The sequence below is a fragment of the Lygodium microphyllum genome, chromosome 19 (genome assembly GCF_053477565.2).
Source record: "Lygodium microphyllum isolate KBCC chromosome 19, Lygodium_microphyllum_v1.1.10, whole genome shotgun sequence".
Lineage (NCBI taxonomy): Eukaryota > Viridiplantae > Streptophyta > Polypodiopsida > Schizaeales > Lygodiaceae > Lygodium > Lygodium microphyllum.
The window spans coordinates 83754593-83779175 of NC_141153.1; positions in this window are offsets into that span (position 1 = coordinate 83754593).

Sequence of the window (24583 nt, forward strand, 5' to 3'; positions counted from 1 at the left end):
GATGGGTAGAGAGAGAAGAGAGGGAGAGGAGAGGGTATATATAGAGAGAGAGAGACAAGAGGGTATATATAGAGAGAGGAGAGAGTAAAGTGAAGAGTATAGAGGATAAAGGACAGAGATAGTTTAGAAAAGAGAGAGGAAGGGAGTAAAGAGAGAAAGAGGGTTAGAGAATTAGAGAGAGAGAAGAGCTAGCTAGCATACGTAATAGAGAGGAAGGAAGTAGAGAGAGGAGATTAGGGAGAGACTAGAAAGCAAACATAGCAAGTGGAGAGAGTAGAGTAGGGAGATTAAAGAGAGAGTAGAGAGAAGAAAATAAGGAGATAAAAGAGAGAGTATGGAGTAAAGAGAGAAGAGAAAAATAGAGTTTTTGACTTTTTTGTTTGTTGCATGAGGTAACCTTAAATATTTGGATTTTGATTTGTCTTTAAGTATTATTTTAAAGGATTCCAATATGGAGTATCCATAGTTCAACTATTCATGGGAGTCTATGATCTCCATCCCCTTATATTTTATCACTTTGGATATACATAGACCCTCAATCTTGATTCACATGTAGTGTATGTAGACTCTTTTAATTTAACTTTTATAGCATGAAATATGATTTGGCCTATTCGTAAATTCTTACATGTAGTGTGTGTGGATCAATCATGCTTTATTTTACCATTGATCAAGTGTCACCTTTAATAATAAAGTACATTGTTAAATCCTTATACCTTACACTGAATATCAAGATACAACAATTTATTGTTGATTGGTGGATTCCAAAGAAGATTCCACTTAAGGAAGTGAACAAAGATTCATTGCTACAAACAATTATATTGTTCTCGAACAAGTACAACATTCACCATAGGGAGTATAACACATGATGGTATGGGAGAACACTTTTACTCCTAGTCTAATTTGGCTCTAGCTTACTTATAATATTAAAATATTTCAGCATGTGTATTTCTAGTGTTTAGGAAGCTTACACATTTCTAATTATAAGCATTGTGATCTTTTCACATTGTTATTACATAATGTGTTTTGTTTGTTCAAAGAAAATTGTAATATTTCCGCTCGAAATATTAAAGAACCTTGATCACCACATGCCAACACAAAAGCCGTGCAAAGTCATCTCCCACAACGGAATAATGATAGTGACAAAGTCCTCACCCCGCACGCACAATAATGAGCCCATCCACATTGTGCAAATGAGGCCGGGGCTTAAAAACCGCAAGCCGCACAAGAAACACCCCTTACATAAAGGCAAATGGATAAATGATTAAAGTAGTGCAAATTTTCTTATTAATTACCCCTCCCCTCAGCCAATGCATGGCAGGGGGAGAGGGAGTGTGTGGAGGTGTGAGTTAAGAGAGGAAGTGTGGTATGTGGGATGCATGAGGGGGGAGGCATGCACCAGCCACCTATGTGGCTACCTTTCCCCCCCTAGCCTATATAACTTCCCCCTTAGGCATTGGGGGGAGGCACGAAGGGAGGAAAAAAAAGAGGCAGACGTGTTGCCATCGCCATCGCCACGCAGGGAGCCGCCACCAAGAGCTCCCGCCTCTAGCGCCACGCTGTGCTGCTGGCCGCCTCAACACCTCCATCATCATCAATCACCATCCCCATCATCAAAATCATCACCATCGTCCTTTTCTTCACCCTCTCCATCATCTCGATTCCATCTTCCACGTTTCTGTCTGACATGAAAGATTTTTAGAAGCTTCTAAGGATAAGGCTCCTATAAGCCTTGTGCACGCAGCTTTGTCCACGGTTGCTTATAACCCACATCCGTAAAGGGTATTCCTGCGCAAGGGACAAAGTAGGTAGACTTTGAGGTTGTTTTGCCAAAGCTCGGAGGAAGTTCAGAGATCACGTAGAGGCAAGGACAAGCTGCGGAGTCCATATCCACTATATCGCAATGTGCAAAAGTCTCGGACCCAAGTTTACATGTGGACATCACCACAAGTCCTCAAACCCAGGTTCTTGGAAGTTTAATTCCGCATTGGGCATGCTTAAAATTCATAGGAAAGTTATGAATATAAATTACTTTTTCATCCTACGAGCTTAGTCGCATGTTGCCTTTTTGTGCATTTCCAAAGTGACAAGCCTAAAACACATATTGCTTAGGGTTAAAATATGAAATTGTTAAGTGCATCTTTGATTGGCCGCGGAAAAGAACAAGCGTATATTGCAATTAGGCAATAACTTCCTTGTTGTGATCTGCATGAGAAAATTGTTAACATCCGTTGCACGGCATGAAAATGAAACCACGGACATTGCATGTTGCATGCGAAGACACTTGTAGAATGGATTAAGGTTGCATGGTACATATTTGTCATGCATGAACTTCATTTAATGAAGTTGCATCTGGAAAGGGTTGCATGTCATATCAAAGCCTAAAATTCGATTGCATTAAACGAAAGGTTGTAGGCAAAACTCTTGATGTAAATCTATGTAGAATTTATGCAAGTTATTCTCCAAATTGTCATTTGTCATGACTTTAGTAAGAAAAGAAAAGGGTTATTGCAAACCTTATAGTACATAGAGGTAACGAATCACATATTTACATGTAATCTGATGTCTTGCAACTATTCACACCCTTAGAACAAGTTTAACATCTCTAAGATGAGATCGTTTCTTGTTGCAAGACAAGTAGACCGATTTGATTAGATCACTTGTAAGGGTATAACCCTCAAGGGATTCGTATAATCATAACTAGTTAGTACAACGAACACCTCAAAGTGCTAGCTAGGGTTTAGCACATTAGAAATTCTGCCTAGTATCGCACTTGGTCACCACGTCGAGACCCTCTAATCCAAAGGTCCTACCCACATTCATGAAATGTTTGGCTTCATTGGACAACCATGCAATAATGATCTAGGGTTTTACCCTAAGGATCGAACGACATCCGATTGAGCCTAGAAACCCTAGGCCCAAATGTTATTGGCCTAGCAAGGTTAACGTTGGGTTAGGTAAGAAGACACTCCAAACCCTACATCTTGACTAAACATATTTCTTGACCAAGAAATGCCATTGATGGGTGAAATGATCCCATGAGTTAGGTGCAACACTTGTGCAAAAAGTTGCAAGGTCGCATGGCTTGTGTTTTAATCACAAGATAGATTGCCACTCCTTGGAATAAGGTTGGAAGGTTCTAGTGCAAGCCTATTGTGCAAGAGGATGAGTAGACATCCTGCTACATCACCCTTCTTGGATTGATTTTCCAAGATAAGGTAACTATGAATTGCCTAGCAAGCATTTGACATATCAAGTTAGAGCGACATGGTCACCAGGATTTACTATCTTAACTTAAGAAACCTAGGGTGTTGGTTAATTTGGGTGAACAGGGTATAACCCTAACCCAAGGACAAAAGGGTAAACAAACAAACCCTTAAGGATCTTGCCAAGTCCCAATTGATCCCGGATCGAATGCTGAATGCATTCGAGGATAAGGAATATACCTTAGCAGTTGGCCAAAGAAAATGACCACTGGATTGTTTGTGTTTGTATAAGTTAGGAGCATTGTTTGTATTGCTTTTCTCAATGAACTAAGGATGGAAAGATAATTAATGCTTCAAGTTGAAGGCTTGAAGTGAGAGGCAGCATCAATTACCCCTGATTGTCTGCCTGACCCTAACCAAGCGGGTTGTTAGCCACGACGGGAACGTGGACCGAACCCACCACGAGAGGTCTCTCCCTTGGGTGCTACTTGGAGTAGGAGGATGCTTGGGTGCCAAGGGGGGCTCTGGCTGTAAATCCCTTGCCTTTCGGGTCCTGCACAAAAGGTCGACGTGACTCTGGATTGGATCTCGAGGCCCGCATACTAGTATACGGGCGGAATCTTAGATTAGTAATCCTTGTGGATTATGGATTGCCTTCGGGTGGATTATAGATTAGCCTACAGGCTGGATTATATGATGTATTCCAAAGATAAATAAGATCAAATGTTGTAAAGCAACTTGTTTGATATTGTTTTTCTATGTCAAGTGCTAAGATTACGTGAAGGAACCGGTGACTAATTTAGCTAATTAAGGAAGCTATTTTATGCGTGTCCAACTAAATGTGGTAGGTAATTAGATAACTAAAGCAACCCTGAGGAAAGTACAGTGGATATGGCCATGGTTTGGTCCTACAGATGGGTGGTCTTGATTGGCTGGGAACTTTTCTTAAATGAGATTGACAGCAGGGAACTTTTCTCGGAAGAAATGAACAGCAAAGAACGTTGACCTAGAATCTAGGATACTAGATTCTCGATTTATGCTGTTTTAGGAGGACGGAATGGGACTATGCCTTATGGGCAGAGAGGTCGAGCTTTGCATCCCTCTCGTTTTCCATTCTCCTTGAACCAAGTGCAACATGAATCCGCTTCAAGCCTGACGTTTCTGCGTAAAGTAGTTCACGCTAGCTACCGTTCTAGGAATTTGACCACTAGGAAACCCTGATTCAAGTCGGTCCTAAGTGGGAATGGCCGGAATGCTGCTGCTTCATGGTAGACTCGGGAAGACCTAGATTGCAAACCCTGTGACATTCCGTGGGAGTGCCGAGCGGTACTTTCTGGACTCTCTTCCCAATGGGCTGCTAAGACATGTCCTGCAAGTAAACAGGTGGACATGTTACAATTGGTATCAGAGCAAACCAACGAGGAACTAATGTAATAAGAAAAAGTAGAGTAAATGTTGTTGTCAAGATCATCTGCTTACTTACTTATCAATGATGACTTGCAGAGTCATGAAGCATGGAACAGATTCTTAGTGTTTGAAGTCATGTTTATGACCGCAATGCATGCTTCACATTATCGACAGAGTATCAATATGATGAATATCCTAGATGGCATCTACAATCCATCGCCCCTGTAAATGGAACGGAGATGGACGGGTGATTCAGGAATCTATTACATAGCTACCCACCAATTTGTGTACCTTTGAACCAACCTAAAGAGAATCAACTGGTTGGAGGACCTGAAGATCATGAAGCTGTTCACCTTTGTTGAGGCTCACGCAAACACAATCCTACATGTCGGAGGTCGAAAGGTCAAGCTGAACACGTATGTGTATGAGGAAGTGACCGGAATAATCCCTGCCGACAGAATCAAGGTGTTGGGACATTATGAAAAGAATGAGTATCAAAGGAAATGATACCCTAATCTTCCAATGACCTATCGATTCTTGAAAATTCATGACCCCAATCCATACTATTACCCAGTTCCCATAGCTAAATGTAACACAACCTTATTCTCCCCGAATTAATGTATCAGCTTGTTCCATCTTCCCAAGAATAATTGTACTTCGAAAGGGCTATGCCTATATGAATGAAGTAAGACTCTTTTTATCAATGATTGTCTTGACTGAGTATTGATAAAAAAGTTAAGTGATTAGGTCTCTTGGTTGAAAGCTAGATTGGACATGAAATGTAATGTGAGAAACATTTAGCGAGTTGTTAACGTTAAGAATCTCAATGTCCAGGCACAACCTCAGGTGCAGATCCTTAATCCGACCCCTACCCCAAGTATGGCTGTGATTCAGGAGAAGAAGTTTCTTCTCAAGCAAATTAAGCCACCAGAATTTGATGGCAAGGGAAGGACCGTCCAAACTGATGCAGAGATCTAGATCGAGTCCATGGAAGATTACTTTGAAGCAGCCAGTACTGCACCCGCTAACCAAGCAATGATCACCAAGCTGAAGCTCATCGGCGAAGCCAGACTTTGGTGAAAGCAATGGTGCAGAGACCAAGGGATCTCGAAAGGGTCCGTTACTTGGGAGAAGCTAAAAAGAGGTATGCAAGGAAGATATCTACCACCTGCATACCGCACGTAGAGGATGAACGAGTTCTATGAGCTGAAACAGCTTGGTTTATCTCTTGATGCTTACTACTCAAAGTTCGTCTCTCTTTTGAAGTATGTGTCGCAAATGGATATGACACAATAGGTGTCAAAGTTTTGTGCCGGATTAAACCCACCTGTAAACACCGGCCTCGAGTCCATGCGCCCAACAAATCTTCAGGACACACTCATTCGAGCCGCGCCCATAATTCAGAAAGTACAGGCCAGGCCAAGAAATAACAAGACTTGGTCTTATAAGGATCAGAAAAAAGGAGTCTATAGGTCCCAGGCGAAGAGAGTTCAAGGTTAAAACCAAGGACAAAGGAAGAAAGCTAGGACCAACAATGTCAATAATTTTGTTCCTACCTAAGGTAATGGACGCAATCTCCGTTGCTTCCATTGCAACGAGCCCGGTCATTTCAAAAGACAATGTCCCAAGCTTGGGGGAGGACAATGTCAAGGACCATTCCAAGGAACCGCCCGTGGCCAAGGAGCCGCCACCCAGGGCAGAGGAAGAACCGCCTGTGTTGCCAACAGGGAGATATGCGAAGAAGAAGACCCGACCATGGAAGCAAACTTTGAGAGGGCAATAGTCCATGCCGCCCTTCACAAGAAAGGCCCGAATCGCCAGTTTTTGGTGATTCAGATACCATCAGATTATCAAGGTAAAGGCTTCAAAACCTTGATTGATTGTGGCAGTATGCATTCCTTTATTTCACCAGATTGTGCAAAAAGATTAGGAATAGCCACAAAAGATGCACCTACCTTGCTTGTGGAAATAGCAAATGGTCGTGAGGTCACTTGTACCAGGCAAACTGCTAAGGTGGAATTCCTACTGGGAGGAAAGTCAACTTCGATCAGATTCAGGGTTATGAACCTAGGTATCCATGAGTGTTTGCTCGGAATGGATTGGCTTAAACCTAATGATGCCCACATTCATTGTGGAAAGGGCTAAGTTTCCTTTCGAAATTCTAAAGGGGAATTGGTCACAACTCAAGGAGAGGCTGAAAAGCCAATAATTCAATTGGCCAAAGCATATCGGATAATAAAGGGTGTTAGAAAGGGGCTACCTGTCTATTTGATTAAGCTAAATAAGCTAGATTAGAATCACGAGTCTAGTGAAGAACCTTCATGGCTAAAGGAGTACGTAGACGTATTTCATGAAGAGCTAACAGAACTTCCGCCTCAAAGGGAAGTTGATCATGAAATCAAGCTAGTGCTAAGAGCTGCACCAATTCCAAAGAGGCCATATAGAATGTCCATCCTAGAAGCAATTGAGTTAAAGGAGCAACTCAAGAAATTGTTAGATCAGGGCTATATCCATCCCAGCAGTTCACCATGGGGAGCTCCAGTGCTATTCCAGAAGAAGAAAGACGGAACGCTTCAGCTATGTATTGATTACAGAGAGTTGAATCAATCAGCCATTAAGAACAAATATTCTAGTCCAAGAATAGATGAACTTCTTGACCGTCTTCAAGGTGCGAAGATATTCTCCATGATTGATCTCAGGTCTGGATACTATCAAATAAGGATCAAGGAAGAGGATATCCCAAAGACGGCATTTAGCACAAGATATGGACATTTTGAGTTCCTAGTCATGTCATTCAGGCTGACGAATGAACCTGCCACCTTCAACAGGTTAATGCAGGATATCCTTAGGCCATATCTTGATGACTTTGTACTCGTCTTCTTTGACGATACCTTAGTCTACTCCAAACAGGAAGAAGATCATGAACCCCAGCTTCGCATTGTCCTTGAGACAATGAGGGCACACAAGCTTTATGCTAAGAAGAAGAAGTGTGCATTCTTCAAACGACAGATTCAATATCTGAGATTCATTATTTTAGCTGAAGGAATTTCAGTAGACCCGGCCAAAGTCAAAGATGTTCTGGAATGGTCAACACCAACAACTATCAAAGAAATACGCAGTTTCCTTGGACTGATAGGATGGTACAAGGTCTTTATAGAAAACTATGTTTTGATTGCAGTATCGTTGATCGATCTACTGAAGAAGCAAACATCGATTGTATGGTCAACTACTGAACAATCCATCTTTGATAAACTAAAGCAAAGTTTGGTATATTCAGCACCTATCCTGAAACTTTCGAATCTTGGTAAGGAGTTCGAAGTAATAACTGATGCTAGCACACTTGCCTTAGGATGTATGCTTATACAAGAAGGTCATCTTGTAGCATACTCTTCAAGGAAGCTGAAGAGCCATGAGAAGAATTATGCTACCCATGATCTGGAGTTGTTAGCTATCATCCATGCTCTCAAGCTTTGGAGACACTACTTGCTAGGTAACAAGTTTACCCTAGTGACGAATCATAAAAGTCTCAAGTGGATCTTTACCCAAAATGAGCTCAACATGAGGCAACGTCAATGGATTGAAGTGCTGGAGGAGTATGATTTTGAAGTCAAATACCAGCCTGGAAAGGAGAATGTAGTTGCCAATGCACTTAGTCGCAAGGCATTTCTCAATTCTCTAATCTTGCAAGATCCATCAACAGCTAGATCTCTAGCCACAAAGGTATCCATGCCAAACAACCCAATACTTGAGCTAGCTAGAGAAGAAGCATGCCATGATCCAACCTATCAAAAGATGTTAGGGGAGATCCCTATCAAGGATCAAGACCCGAAGCTACTGGCTAAGTATCTAGAATTCTCTATCAATGGTAGACTTGTCTACTAGAGAACGAGATTATGTATACCGGTAAGCCAGTCACTCAAGCAAAAGATACTTTGGAAAACTCATGATTCCCCATTCTCAGGACATCCTGGCTATGCCAAGACCCTCAATGTAGTTAGAAAGAGCTACTACTGGGAAAGGCTTAAAGGTGACGTTCTAAAATATGTCACAGAGTGTGTGTCTTGTCAGTGCATTAAGGCTGAACATGTCAAAATGCCAGGAAAGTTGCAACCACTTGACATTCCCCAAATGAAATGGAAATTCATTAGTATGGATTTTCTTGTTGGCCTACCCCAAGTTCACGGAGAATACAACTCCATTATGGTTGTGGTGAATATGCTAACCAAGGTCGCACATCTTATTCCTGTTAAGACAAAGTATAAAGCCTCAGACATTGCAAGATTATTCATCAAGGAGATATTCAAACGGCATGGGTTACCTAGAAGAATCATTAGTGATCGTGATTCTCTCTTCATATCACACTTCTGGAGAGCTATCTTCAAAGCCATTGGCACTCAACTCTGTTTTAGTACAGCTTACCATCCCCAAACCGATGGTCGAACGGAGCGAGTCGACCAAGTCATTGAGGATATGCTAAGGGCACACTGCTGCCATGAACCAAAAAGGTGGATTCAATACTTGCCACTGGTTGAGTTTGCCTACAATGCCTCTTATCAACAAAGCATTTAAATGACCCCTTTTCAAGCATTGTATGGGCATGATTGTCGTAGTTCTTTAAACTTTTCGATCCAACCTTGAGGGTTGAAGCTTCAAAGTAGATGCTGGAAGATATGGACGACCAAATGAAGTCAATAAGACAGGACATCCAAGCCGCCAAGGATAGACAGAAGGCATACACAGATTTGAAACATCAAGATAGAACCTTTGCTGAAGGAGACATGGTCTTCATTTGCATACGCCCAAAGAAGAGTTCCCTATCCTTAGGTGAATGCAAGAAGCTAAGTCCAAGCTATTGTGGACCCTACAAGATTCTCAAGTGCTTAGGGCCTAATGCTTATAGACTTCAACTCCTTGAGAACCTAAAGGTTCATAATGTATTTCATATCAGCCTACTGAAGAAGTATGGACCTAATCCTAGTCATGTACTTGATGATCAACAAGTTGTAATGCCTAGCCAAGGAGTCCTTGAGCTACGACCTGACAGGATCTTAGATGTTAGGGAAAGACAATTGAGATCTTGAACCTTGAGAGAATGCCTCGTCCAGTGGAAAGATTATCCCGAGGAGGATGCCACTTGGATGGATGAAAGCACTCTCAACCAACAACACCCCTAGTTCTTCTCGAGATGAGGACATCTTGATTCTTCTAAGGGGGAGAGAATGTAATATTTTCGCTCAAAATATTAAAGAACCTTGATCACCACACGCCCATGCAAAAGCTGTGCAAAGTCATCTCCTGCAATCAAATAATGATAGTGACAATGTCCTCACCCCACACACGCAATAATAAGCCCATCCGCATTGTGCAATATGGGCTTAAAAACCGCAAGCCGCATAAGAAACACCTCTTACATAAAGGCAAAGGGATAAATGATTAAAGTAGTACAAAATTTCTTATTAATTACCCCTCCCCTCAGTCGATGCATGGTAGGGGGAGAGGGAGTGTGTGGAGGTGTGAGTTAAGTGGAGAGAGGAGGTGTGGTGTGTGGGATGCATGAGGGGGGAGGCATGCACCAGCCACGTATGTGGCTACCTCTCCCCCCCTTAGCCTATATAACTTCCCCCTTAGGCATTGGGGGGAGGCACGAAGGGAGAAAAAAAAGAGGCAAACGTGCTGCCATCGCCATCTCTACGCAAGGAGCCGCCGCCAAGAGCTGCCGCCTCTAGCGCCACGCCATGCTACTGGCCACCTCAACACCTCCATCATTATCAATTACCATCCCCATCATCAAAATCATCACCATCATCCTTTTCTTCACCCTCTCCATCATCTTGACTCCATCTTCCACGTTTCTGTCTGACACAGAAGCTTCTAAGGATAATGCTCCCATTGGCCTTGTGTACGCGGCTTTGTCCACGGTTGCTTATAACCCACATCCGTAAAGGGTATTCCTGCGCAAGGGACAAAGTAGGCAGACTTTGAGGCTATTTTGCCAAAGCTCGGAGAAAGTTCAGAGATCGTGTAGAGGCAAGGAAAAACCGTGGAGTCCATATCCACTACATCAATGATGGCTCCAAAGCCAAAGTCGCAAGGTGCACGCGCCGAAGTCTCGGACCTAAGTTTACACGTGGAAATCACTGCAAGTCCTCAAACCCAGGTTCTTGGAAGTTTACTTCCGCGTTGGGCATGCTTAAAATTCATAGGAAAGTTATGAATATAAATTACTTATTCATCTTATGAGCTTAGTCGCATGTTGCCTTTTTGTGCATTTCCAAAGTGACAAGCCTAAAACGCATATTGCTTAGGGTTAAAAGATGAAATTATTAAGTGCATCTTTGATTGGCCGCGGAAAAGAACAAGCGTATATTGCAATTAGGAAATAACTTCCTTGTTGTGATTCGCATGAGGAAATTGTTAACATCCATTGCACGGCATGAAAATGAAACCATGGACATTGCATGTTGCATGTGAAGATGCTTGTAGAATGGATTAAGGTTGCATGGCACATATTCATCATGCATGAACTTCATTTAACGAAGTTGCATCTAGAAAGGGTTGCATGTCATATCAAAGCCTGAATTTCTATTGCATTAAACGAAAGGTTGTAGGCAAAACTCTTGATGTAAATCTATGTAGAATTTATACAAATTATTCTCCAAATTGTCATTTGTCATGACTTTAGCAAGAAAAGAAAAGGGTTTTTCCAAACCTTATAGTACATAGAGATAACGAATCGTATATTTACACGTAATATGATGTCTTTCAACTATTCACACCCTTAGAACAAGTTTAGCATCTCTAAGATGAGATCGTTTCTTGTCGCAAGACAAGTAGACCGATTTGATTAGATCACTTCTAAGGGTATAACCCTCAAGGGATTCGTATAACTATAACTAGTTAGTACAATGAACACCTCAAAGTGCTAGCTAGGGTTTAGCATGTTAGAAATTATGCCTAGTATGACACTTGGACGCCACGTCAAGACCCTCTAACCCAAAGGTCCTATTCACATTCACGGAATGTTTGGGTTCATTGGACACCCATGCGATAACGATCTAGGGTTTTACCCTAAGGATCGAACAACATCCGATTGAGCCTATAAAACCTAGGCCCAAATGTTATTGGCCTAACAAGGTTAGCATTCGGTTGGGTAAGAAGACACCCCAAACTCTACATCTTGACTAAACATATTTCTTGACCAAGAAACGCCATTGATGGGTGAAATGATCCCATGAGTTAGGTGCAACACTTGTGCAACAAGTTGCAACATCGCATGGCTTGTGTTTTAATCACAAGATAGATTGCCACTCCTTGGAATAAGGTTGGCAGGTTCTAGTGCAAGCCTATTGTGCAAGAGGATGAGTAGACATCCTGCTACATCACCCTTCTTGGATTGATTTGCCAAGATAAGGTAACTATGAATTGCCTAGCAAGCATTTGACAAATCAAGTTAGAGCAACATGGTCACCAGGATTTACTGTCTTAACTTAAGAAACCTAAGGTATTGGTTAATTTGGATTAACAGGGTATAACCCTAACCTAAGGACAAAAGGGTAAACAAACAAACCCTAGAGGATCTTGCTAAGCCGCAATTGATCCCTGATCGAATGTTGGATGCATTCGGAGATAAGAAATATACCTTAGCAATTGGCCAAATAAAACGACCACTGGATTGTTTGTGTTTGTATAAGTTAGGAGCACTGTTTGTATTGCTTTGCTCAATCAACTAAGGATGGAAAGATAATTAATGCTTTAGGTTGAAGGCCTGAAGGAAGAGGCAGCATCAGTTACCCCGGACTGTCTGCCTGACCCTAACCAAGGGGGTTGTTAGCCACACCGGGAACGTGGACTGAACCCGTCGCGAGAGGTCTCTCTATTGGGTGCTACTTGGAGCAGGAGGACGCTTGGGTGCCAGGGGGGCTCTGGCCATAAATCCCTTGCCTTCCAGGTCCTGCACAAGAGGCCGACGTGACTCGGGATTGGATCTCGAGGCCCGCATACTAGTCTACAGGGGGAATCTTGGATTAGTAATTCCTGTGGATTATGGATTGCCTTCGGGCAGATTATGGATTGCCTTTGGGCGGATTATGGATTAGCCTACGAGCTGGATAATATGATGTATTCCAAAGATAAATAAGATCAAATGTTGTAAAGGAACTTGTTTGACATTGTTTTTCTATGTCAAGTGCTAAGATTACGTGAAGGCACCCAAGCGTCCTCCTGCTCCAAGTAGCGCCCAATGGAGAGACCTCTCGCGACGGGTTCGGTCCACGTTCCCCGGTGCGGCTAACAACCCCCTTGGTTAGGGTCAGGCAAATAGTCGGGGGTAACTGATGCTCCCTCTCCCTCCAGGCCTTCAATTTGAAGCATTAATTATTTTTCCATATTTAATTCTTTGAGCAAAGCAATACAAACAGTGCTCCTAAACTGTACAAACACAATCAATCCAGCGGTCATTTTATTTGGCCAACTACTAAGGAGTGAATCCTCTTCTCCGAATGCGTCCAGCATCCGATCCGGGATCAATGGCGACTTGGAAAGATTCCCAAGGGTTTTGTTATTTGTGTACCCTTGTATCCTTGGGTTAGGGTTATACCCTGTTAACCCAATTTAACCAATATCTTAGGTTCCTTAAGTTAAGACAATAAATCCTGGTGACTTTGTCGCTCTGACTTGATTTGTCAATTGCTCGTTACCCTAACTTGGCAACTCAGGATTACTCATCCTCTTGCAAGTTAGACTTACGCTAGAACCTGCCGACCTTATTCCAAGGAGTGGCAAATCTACTTTGTGATTTAATGCAAAACCATGCGACATCTCAATCTTGTTGCATAGGAGTCGCATCTAACTTGTGGGTTCAATCTCCCATCAATGATGTTCCTTGGTCAAGAAGTATGTTTAGTCAAGATGTAGCGTTTAGGGTGTCTTCTTACCCAACCCAATCCTTAACCTTACAAGGTCACCACGCTTGGTCCTAGGGATTCTAAACTCAATCGGAAGTTTAGTATTAGGTCGATCAATCCTTAGGGAAAAACCATAGATTATTAGTGTATGGGCATCCAATTAACCCAAACATCCCGTGAATGTGGATAGGACCTTTGGGTTTGAAGGTCTCGACTTGGCATCCCAAGTGCGATACTAGGCAGAATTTCTAACGTGCTAAACCTTACCTAGCACTTTGAGGTGTTCATCATACCATCTAGTCATGCTTTTACGAATCCCTAGAGGTTATAACATTACAAGTGACTTAGCTAAATTGGTCTACTTGTCTTGTGACAAGAAACAATCCTTTCTTAGAGATGCTAAACTTGTTCTAAAGGTGTAAATAGTTGCAATACATCACATTACGTGTAAACATGTGATTCATTACTTTCATGCAACTATAAGGTTTGATGGTTGGTTTTTGTCAGTGAAAAGAATTGGGTGCTATTTATGTTGAGAGAGAGAGAGAGTACGAGAGAGATACACAAGACATGCTCCCAAAGAATGATTCATATTGATATAGAGTTGATATATATAGGTGAGACCCAAGTCAAGTGAGAGATGATATATATAGTTGTAACATCCCCACTCAAACAAAGGTCTCGGGCTGCGAGTGAAAAAACCCTTGGGGAGAACAAGGGAAAAACCCGAGCCCCTACACATACCTACGATACAAAAATGATTTACTATAAAGTTTTCTTGAATACAATGATACATGCCTCAATGAGTGAGACAAGAACTTGGAACAATACCAAGTGCATGTCTTAATGAGCTAAAGCGAGCTTCACTAAGAGCTTTTGTGAAGATGTTTGCAACCATTTGATCACTGGGACAATGCTCCACCATAATGGAACCTTTCTTGACTTCATGTCGAACATAATGATAATGAATAGCAATATGCTTTGATTTACTATGTTGTATATAGTCTTTGGTAAGACTAATAGCACTCTGGTTATCGCATCGAAGAGGTGTACTAGATGATGAAGGATGTCCCAAATCTGCAAGTAGTTGTCGAAGCCAAACTAGCTTGCGAGCTGCTAATGATGCAGCAACATATTCGGCTTCAGTTGTAGAAACCGCAACACATCGTTGTTTCTTGCTAGACCAAGAAACCAAACATCCATTTACAAAGAAACAATTCCCACTTGTAGATCACATGGATAAGTGTGAACTTGTCTAATTAGCGTCTGTATATCCAATAAGGTCAAGAGAAGTTGAAGAAGATAAAGAAGAATCCTCTCGACGACGATAAATAAGACCAAATTCCTTAGTACCCTTGAGGTACTTAAGAATACGTTTTGCAGCACTCCAATGAATAGTGGAAGGGGAAGAAAGATACTGTCCCAAAAAGTTAGCTGCAAATAAAATATCTCGTCTTGTGTTTAAACCAATAAATTGAAGACAACCAACAAGATTAGCGTTCGGTTTACCCTTCTTGCTAAGGTTTTAAGTGTGGGGACGTGTCCCTGCGCGTCTATATTGCATACCTCCATGCATATACCCTGTTCTGATTATGCATCTATGCCATGACTTCATTTTAACCTGATGGGGTCCCTTCCCCCCTCTTCTGTTCTATTTCACCTTGTCCTCAGGGCTGTTCCTTGACCGATTGCCTTTATCCTTTGTTTTGTGATTTTTTCATGCGAACACACTCTACGTTCACTGAGAAGAAGAAGAGGAGAGCCACTTTTGGCTACACTCAAGAATGAGCTTCTCATTCACTTTTCAACTTTATAACCCAAAATTCTTAACAATATCATTAATAAACTTTGTCTGGCGAAGAAGAAGAATGCCTTGTTATCGGTGTCGTTGAACTTGAATACCCAAACAAGAATGTATCTCACCAAGATCCACCATTTCAACTGCAGTCGATAAAAGCTTCTTCATAGCATCCAAGAAAGCAATATTATTTGACACAAGAATAGTATCATCAACATATAGAGCAAGAATAATAAAATATTTGTCCTCCCTTTTGATGTAAAGATTTGGGTCAGCAAAACATGCAACAAAACATTTAGATGTGAGGAACTGATCAATCTTAATATACCAAGCATGAGAGGCTTGCTTCAATCCATATAATGCACGATGAAGCTGGCATACAAGATGCTCCTTTCCTACAATCATAAAACCTTCAGGTTGCTCCATATAGATTTCTTCTTCAAGATCTCCATTGAGAAAAGCCGTTTTAACATCCATTTGGTGAATTTCTAGATCAAATAGTGTTGCAAAAGCCAAAATCATACGAACAGTTGTGGAGCGCACAACGGGAGAAAATGTTTCTTGATAATCTACTCCTACAATCTGTGAGTAACCTTTTGCAACAAGTCGTGCTTTGAACTTATCAAACGAGCCATCAGCTTTGGTCTTGGTTTTATAAACCCATTTACATTTGATAGGAACACGATTTGGGGGGAGTTCAGTAAGAATCCATGTACCTTTGGAGATTAAAGAATCGTACTCAGCTTGCATAGCTTCTTGCCATTGATCCCTTTGAGACGAATTGATAGCTTCCATATACGATATTGGATCCTCTTGGACAGACATATTATCATCAAAGACATCATATTCAATAGAATAGAATCCATGCTCTATCTCAATAGGAAGATCGACATAGATCTCCAAATTTTCATCAATCTTCTTTGGAGGTGAAGGAGGTTTATGATCATCAGAATTAGTAGAATCACAAAGCAAGTAAGGAAATGCACTAAGCAAAGACTGTGTATCATCTGAAACATCTGACAACCATGTGCCACCCATAGTCTTCTCATCAAATATAGCATCACGACTAATGATAACCTTTTGAGAAGAAGGATCATAAAATTTGTAACCTTTGGAATGATCTGAATAACCAAGAAAAATAACCTTCAAACCTGGAGGATCCAACTTATGTCGAGTATCCTTGGGCACATGAATATAAGCAATGCAGCCAAATGTGCAAAAGTGAGAGACTGAAGGTGTCTTCCCTGTCCAAATTGTTATAGGAATTTTACCAGCAGGTGCAGTAGTTGGAAGATGATTTTGAATAAAAACAGCTGTTAGAAGTGCTTCAGTCCAAAACTTTCGAGACAAACCAGAGTGTATAAGCATGCAATGCATAGCATTAAGAATAGTGCGACTTTTGCGCTCAGCAACACCATTTTGCTGAGGAGAATAAGGAACTGTAAACTCATGATGAATACCTTGATCCTTACAGAAGTCATTAAATAGATTGGATACATATTCACCGCCATTGTCACTGCGAAGCGTCTTTATAGAGAATCCAGTTTGAAGCTCCACACTTATCTTGTATTGTTTAAATATAGATAAAGCCTCAGACTTATGCCGAAGAAGATAGACATGTGTGTACCGTGAGAAATCATCAATGAAAGTTATAAAATATCGATATTGAGACTTTGAGGCAGGAAAAGGACCGCAAATATCGGTATGAACCAAATCCAAGAGAGCACAGGAATGTGATGAAGCAGAAGTGTGGAAAGGCGAACGATGGTGTTTTCCAAGTGCACAGTACTCACATATTCCCATACGTGGATGAGATTTAATATCCATACCTTGCACAAGACCATGACGATGAAGATCAAGAATTTTGGAAAAATCGGAGTGTGCAAATCGTTGATGCCATAATTTGCAATCTGCATCTCTAGGGGCAGTAACAACATTTGCAACTGTATCGTTCAATGATAGCTCAAATAGATTACCATGTCGAGGAGCCGCTGCTATAGTATGCCCGTCTTTCTCTATACGATATTGATTATGATCAAAGCCAACAAACAAACCAAGATCAACTAGACGAGCAACAAAAAGAAGATTTCTTTGCAAATCTGGAACATGAAGAACTCCTTTTAATATTCTAGTGGATGAAACAGTCCCCAGATATAAATCACCCACTCCTTTGACTTGACAAGTCGTATCATCCGCAAGGTAAACAAACTTCTTGACAGGAAGAGAATGATAATTGTGAAGCCACTGCGATTGGTATGTCATGTTTCCAGTGGCACCTGAATCAACGATGAATAGAGAACCATCATGGACATGAAGTATCTTTTCTAGAGAGATATCATGATGGACAAAATTGAGCTCCTGATGAGTATGATCATCATCAGTTGCAGTTTGTTGAACAATATAATCTCGAGAACATTCTTCATCATATCTGCATTTATAACAACGACGAGATGGATGATCTGTATGTGCACAATAATCACAAGGAGGAAAACTTTTGGACGAGCGAGGTTGCTTTGTAGTAACTCCATGCTCCTCATCATATTGACGTGCCCAGCAATCAGAAGCCACATGGCCTTTACTGGCTAAAGAGAGACAACCAAAATCAATATTTTTGTCTCCTCCCTCTCTCTCCTCTTGAAGGTGATTCATGTGCAAATGAATGGGAATAGATTGGAATGAAGACCAGTTTTTACAACTTAAACTAGATTGATATCGAATTATACTGGCACTGAGGAGTGAGGACTAGTGCAATTTGACGATCAATGGCAGGTCTTGTGGTTGCCTAAAAATTTAAATCTTGAAATCTCAAACCTGAAAAATGGCAGTAAGCCTCTTTTTATTGAAAATTCGAATCTTTTTTTATAATTGAAATGTAAATCTTGTTCATTTGCGATGAAAATTTATTTGATGCTTGTTTGAGATATCTTTAAGGGCTATGGATCATACAATTTAAAACTTGTGTTTGTAATTATGAGTTATTAATTTTAAAAATTTTGAAACGCGTGTTTTTAAGGAAAATTGATGTTTTTCATTATTTTTGACAATCAAATCTTATTCATGTGGGATAATATTAAATGTGAAGATGGATAAGAGTGTGGATGTACTAAAAGAAAAATAGTTTCTTATAATAAGAAATAAGAAAAAATAATTTTAAAATACCATTTTGACCAAAGAAGAGTGGACAAAAATAGATTTTATGCATGGAGAAATTACTAAAATTTATGAATATGTCTATGAATGTATGTTTGGCCTAGGGATTAAGATTTATCCTTTGATTATTCCCATTCTTTATGTTATAGTACATATTTCTTACTTTTGAGATAAGAAAAACACATTTAAAAATACTCTTTACACCTACCAATGAATGCAAAATTTTAAATGGTAGGATAAAAGGGATAGTGGAAGTTCAGTATGATTCCAATTCTAATTTTGTACATATTCTATCATACAGAATTTGTTTGTTTTAAGTTTTAAGAAGGGAAATAGCATGGATCATTTCAGTGCTATCTTAGCGTGACACGCTATGTTAGAGTGAAATCATTAAAGGGCTCTTTGTGCACATCCACATTGATTGATTTATGAGTTTACTTATTTTTGCACTCTATGGCATTCACTTTGCATCCACATTTTCATATGTGGTATCAAAAGACTCGTTTCGTAGATACATAGCATTTTTTTTCAAACAATTGACCCACATTGAGTGTGAGGTTCCCTAAGTCGTACGTCTAGTTAAATCATCTCCTTTGGGACTGATGTGGTAAGGACTGAATTACTTTCTAGAATACTTCATTTAAAGAGGGGACTATGTTGTGTATGTGCTCTTTGTTGAAAGGATGCATTCTAGGGCTAATCTCCCTAGGTTGTAAGGAAGCCCATAGTGGGGCTACAATGATAAGCTAGGGGATGCTCCCTTTGTTTGTGCTATGAGATACTAGAAATTGATATATTTGGGTACTCCTTTTTCTTAGAGTTGAAAAGGGAAACACGTTGGATTATAATCTAGAGATGTTATCTTACAAATGTGTTCTTTAGATAAACCAATTTATAGTATCTAGATACTCTTGGCCGCTAGACCATGGGGTTGTTTAGGTGAGTTTAGGAGGCCTATCACTAACTAGAGCCCTAGAGCTAGTGTCGGGCCCATTTTTGGTCTCAACAAGTAGTGTGTTTTCTGAGAGCTGCTAATAAAGTGGTGGTTTCCAAACCTTTGCTGTAAGAGATGTTGTTTCTAGTCTCTAATTGAGTGCAACCTTGAAGCAGTGGATGTTGAATTAGACTGATTAAAACATCCACCTTTAAGTGGTGGATGTTAAATTATACTAATTAAAATGTCGGTCATCAGTATGAGGATTAATCCAAGGAATCTGTATAACCCCAAAGATACTTTGTCCATCTTGAATGGTTTAATGCAATCTTTGGTTAGAGTCATGTGGCCGACTGTTTTATCCTTTGCCCCAAAAGTGACACCATGCTCAAGTTTGGGCTATTATGGAGAATTATGCATGGCGTGGCCTTCGTGAGTAATAATCCATGGGAGTTAGAGGAAAGATTAGGTAGCAAAAGTGATGCTAGCAGGGCACATTTGTCAATTATCCTTGATAGTAGCAACTCTTTAGAGGAAAAGATTGTGATGTCACATGACTATGATTGAAAGATATATCTAATGCTAGTTATCCTAATGCAATTGGGTATTAAAGTGCAATTTCTTAGATCCATAAAACAATGGATGATATCTATATATGTGGGAAACCCTTGTGTAGAGAGGAAGGTTTTATTGAGACCTATCTCTGATTCTAGGAAAATGGTGGCAAATGAGGATAGACTTGTTAAAGCACCACTAGTAGATAATGGGGTAGATTCACTGTTGCATAGCATAGGACTCTCTAGACCACATTATGAGTGGAAAAAAGGGATATCAGTGGAAACACTAACCTTCTTGCATCAGTAAGGTGGAAACAGAAGAGATTAGAGACCTTGAGATATTGATATTCGGTCAAGATGAATATGAACATCTGGAGGACCTAGTCTTGATCCCAAAGAAGAGAAGTAAATGCCCTCCTCCTCATAGGGATCTCCCAGTGTTTTATGGGCTATTAGATGAGGTTCTCATGATACGTTTGAAAGAATATAGCCTAACTTTCCTTAATAGGTTTGATGATGTACATAGAATTTGTAATATCCCGTCTTGCCCCCTTGTATGGGAACCACCCCCCCTTAATCAGTAGAAATTAATTGAAAATTTTTTAATCTTCCCCCCCCTTTCAATAGGGAACCACCCCTTATCGAGGACTGGCTATATCTTAGATGATGTGATGACGTTAAATAAGGGGGAGGAAGTAGGCCACGATGATAAATGACATGGATGAGGAGAAGGTCTCGATGATGATGAGGGGGGAGGCCACGCGCCTACCACCCCCTCGCTTTCTCAATGAGACGTGATCAATTGGGAGGCTGCAAGCCCCCATCGCCATGCAAAAAACATGGTGGTCACTGTCACCACCACTCCACCTCCTCTTCACGTCCCCCCCCCCAATAATACCCCCCTTCCCATTATAAAACCCCCCCAGGGCTGCAATTCAACCCCTTCTTTCTCTCTTCCCCACCGCAAGGAGGCCAGGTTGCACAGGCTAGGAGGGTTATCATGACTATTCTTGCAATGTTTGGAAAAGAGTACCATTGTTTTGTTGGTTGATTGAACAACAACCTAAATGCTTTTACATTCAACAAATTGTTGGATTGTGGTTTGGATGATTATTCCAAGTTCTTGTGATTGATGGTAAATGCATGGCAAAGGTTTGTGATGAAAAGTTGCCATAGGGATAAAGGAATTTTTTCTAAAAGATGATATTGCGGATAAATGTCTTGTTTGTGCTTGATTCCTAAATGGATTAATTAAGAAAATGATATTTTGTATAGGTGGATCATCTCCAAGATCACACCGCAGATTAACTAGAAAAGGGCACTACTTAATTCACGGGCTGAATGTCGAGTGGTGAAAAGGCCAACCATAGAAATTGTGTTTCACTTCTAAGCCACTTGGGGCTAGGTGGAGCTCTAGACACTCATTGCCTAGTCCAGAACGGAGTTGAAGATTTCCGTGAGCCCAATGTCTGTGTCATTGGAAGATCCTATTCTAGGTAAAGGATGGAAATTATGGTGCCATGTGATTTGGACCGGGTACTGCTGCTGGGCAGAAGGGATATATAATTTCTCCTGTATGGGGAGGAGACAAATATTAACTTGAAGGTAAGTTAAGGAACTTGTTTAGAAAAATGACTACTTACTTTGTTTTTGTGTCTCTATTGCACTACAAGGATTTGAGCTAGTAGCGACGCCGATTAGTGACGGCGGATAGCGGCGTCGCTACTAGCATCGCTATTTGACGCAAATAGCGACGGGCCGCAGGGAAAAAACGCGGCCGAAACCGAGCGCGGTTTTCATTTCGCGTTTGCTCCATTGTGAGTTTTGAGAGTGAGAGCGAGGGAGAGAGCGACCGTCGTGAGAGAAGGGGATGAAGAAGACTTGCCGCTGCCGCCGCCGCCATTGTTCGCGAAGGAGAGGAGGAGCCTTCATCGCAAAGAGAAACCGCCCCACACTCGCCATATCTCATCGGTGAGTCTCCCTCTCTCTTTCTTTTGCTTGTTCAAGGTTTAAATCACTCTCTTTTGCTTGTTTAGGAGAGGAAATGAAAGAGAAAGAGAGGGAGAGGGAGAGAGAGGGAGAGAAAGAGAAAGAGAGGGAGAGGGAGGGAGAGGGAGAGTGCATTCTCTCTCTCCCTCTCCCTTTTGCTTGTTGAATGTTTAAATCACTTTCTTTTTTTCTTGTTTAGGAGAGGAAACGAGAGAGTAAGAGAGAAAGAGAGGGAGAGGGAGAGGGAGAGGGAGAGGGAGAGGGAGAGGGAGAGGGAGAGGGAGAGAGAGAAAGAGAAAGAGAAAGAGAAAGAGAGGGAGAGGGAGAGGGAGGGGGAGGAAATGAGAGAGGGAGAGAAAGAGAAAGAGAGGGAGAGGGAGGGAGAGTGCATTCTCTCTCTCTCTCCCTTTTGCTTGTTTAATGTTGAAATCACTTTATTTTTTGCTTGTTTAGGAGAGGAAATATGAGAGAAAGAGAGAGAGAGAAAGAGAGGGAGAGGGAGAGGGAGGGGAAGGAAATGAGAGAGGGAGAGAAAGAGAAAGAGAGGGAGAGTGCATTGTCTCTCTCTCCCTCTCTCTTTTGCTTGTTTAATGTTTAAATCACTTTATTTTTATGCTTGTTTAGGAAATGAGAGAGAAAGAGAGATAGAGAGGGAGAGAAAGAGAGGGAGAGGGAGAGGGAGGGGAAGGAAATGAGAGAGGGAGAGAAAGAGAAAGAGAGGGAGAGGGAGAGGGAGGGAGAGTGCATTCTCTCTCTCACTCTCCCTCTTGCTTGTTTAATGTTTGAATCACTTTCTTTTTTGCTTGTTTAGGAGAGGAAATGAGAGAGAAAGAGAGAAAGAGAGAAAGAGAGGGAAAGGGAGAGAGAGGGAGAGAAAGAGAGGGAGAGGGATGGGAAGGAAATTTAAGATTATGACTTATCGATAATGGTATGCAATGTGCTTTGCCATGGGCCATGTACATTGTCATTGTTTTTGTATTAACTTTATAGGCATAACAAATTAGAAATCATGCCAACTAGTCAACGGAAGGACTAAAAGAAAATGATACCCTAGCTAATGGTCATTACGGTACTTCATCAAAATGAACCCAAAAGTATTGTTATAGAAGAAGAATCCCTTAAATTGAGTATAGGATATTTTCTCTCAGGTCTTATGACTATGAGTAGAATTGATTGAAATAAATTTTATTACTATAGTTGATAAATTTCATAGATGGCATTAATTTTAATAGATAAATTTCATAGATAATTTTTCATAGATAAATTTCATAGATGGCATAAATTTCATAAATTTCATAGATGGAACCATGCCTCCATGGAGACGTGGCTCGTCAAGTACCAGATTGCAAGGCAAGATCGAGAGGAAGCGCGAGCTGAATTCCGACGCAGTACGCGTCACCGACCGATTCGATATCCCGAAGGCATGGAGGAGATGCCGCGGTTTATGTCAACACGATGGCTGCATGGAGCCTTGACCGCAGCATCCAGCGAAGGGACAGAGGTCTCAATGGAGGAGTGGGAGTTATCGAGGGGATGTAGTCCAAAGGTGATGAGGGGTTTAGAATGTGTCATATCTAAATTTGCTTGCTACATCTAATTTGAGTGTTTCAAATGTGCAATACAAAATATATAGTGCAGCGTGGTCACGCGGGCGGCATTTTCGCGTGGAGTGTATTGACAAAATGCGCTCCACAATGGACTGTGGTGTCATGGCAAGGTTTGAGCAAGAGAGCCGGCGATGAGCAACGGATCCGAACACGGTTGTGGATGAGATGGAGTATTTTGGGAACTTGCAAAGTATTATTACAGTGGATTACCGTAGCTTCTCCATGATACTATTCGATGTGCAGTGGTTCAAAGTGGTACTTGGAGGAGCTGGAGAACAATACTTCATCTCCTAGAATGATTTCTATAAAGAGAGGACTATGTGTTGCATGTATTATATATTTGAATGACACATCTTAAGGCCATAGTGGGGCCACAACAGCTAGTTGAGGGGTCCTCCCTATATATATAAGACGAGGTGCTAGACACCATTATGTTTCAGTACTCCCTCTGAGGAGTTGAGAAGGGATTCATTAGAATATAAACAATATGGACACATGCTTAAGGTAAATAAGTGTGGTTAGTCTCCAAAATGCTCATGGCCACGAGAGAGGTCCATCTGGATTTCTCGAAATAGATTCCGAAAAAAAATGGACGGATTTGCGCGACACCTTTGTGTTGCCGGCCCATTGTGAACAGGTGCAAAGAGTCATTTGCTTGCTAATTGTAATACGACATGGTTTATGTCACAATGGTTTGAACTCGCTTTGTACGTGTTTGTGAACAGGTAATCTTCTATCCAAACCCTTGACAACCTCGATGGTGGTATGTTATACCTTCAACTCCTCGAAGTGCGAGAATATATGATCAAAGCGATGTTCCATGCATAGATGAAGAAAATATGCAAATAGAGGGGTCAATATTACAAGGGGTGGAGGCCACCGCAAGTTTGGAGCCGGCATCGGCTAACAATCATGGAAATACAGAAGTCCAAGAATTTTTTGAGAACGAGGCAGACTCGTTCTTTTGTGGTGACATGTCTATCGACCTTCCAATGTATGCTGAGTTGTGTCAGGAGATTAATATGGGACCATAGA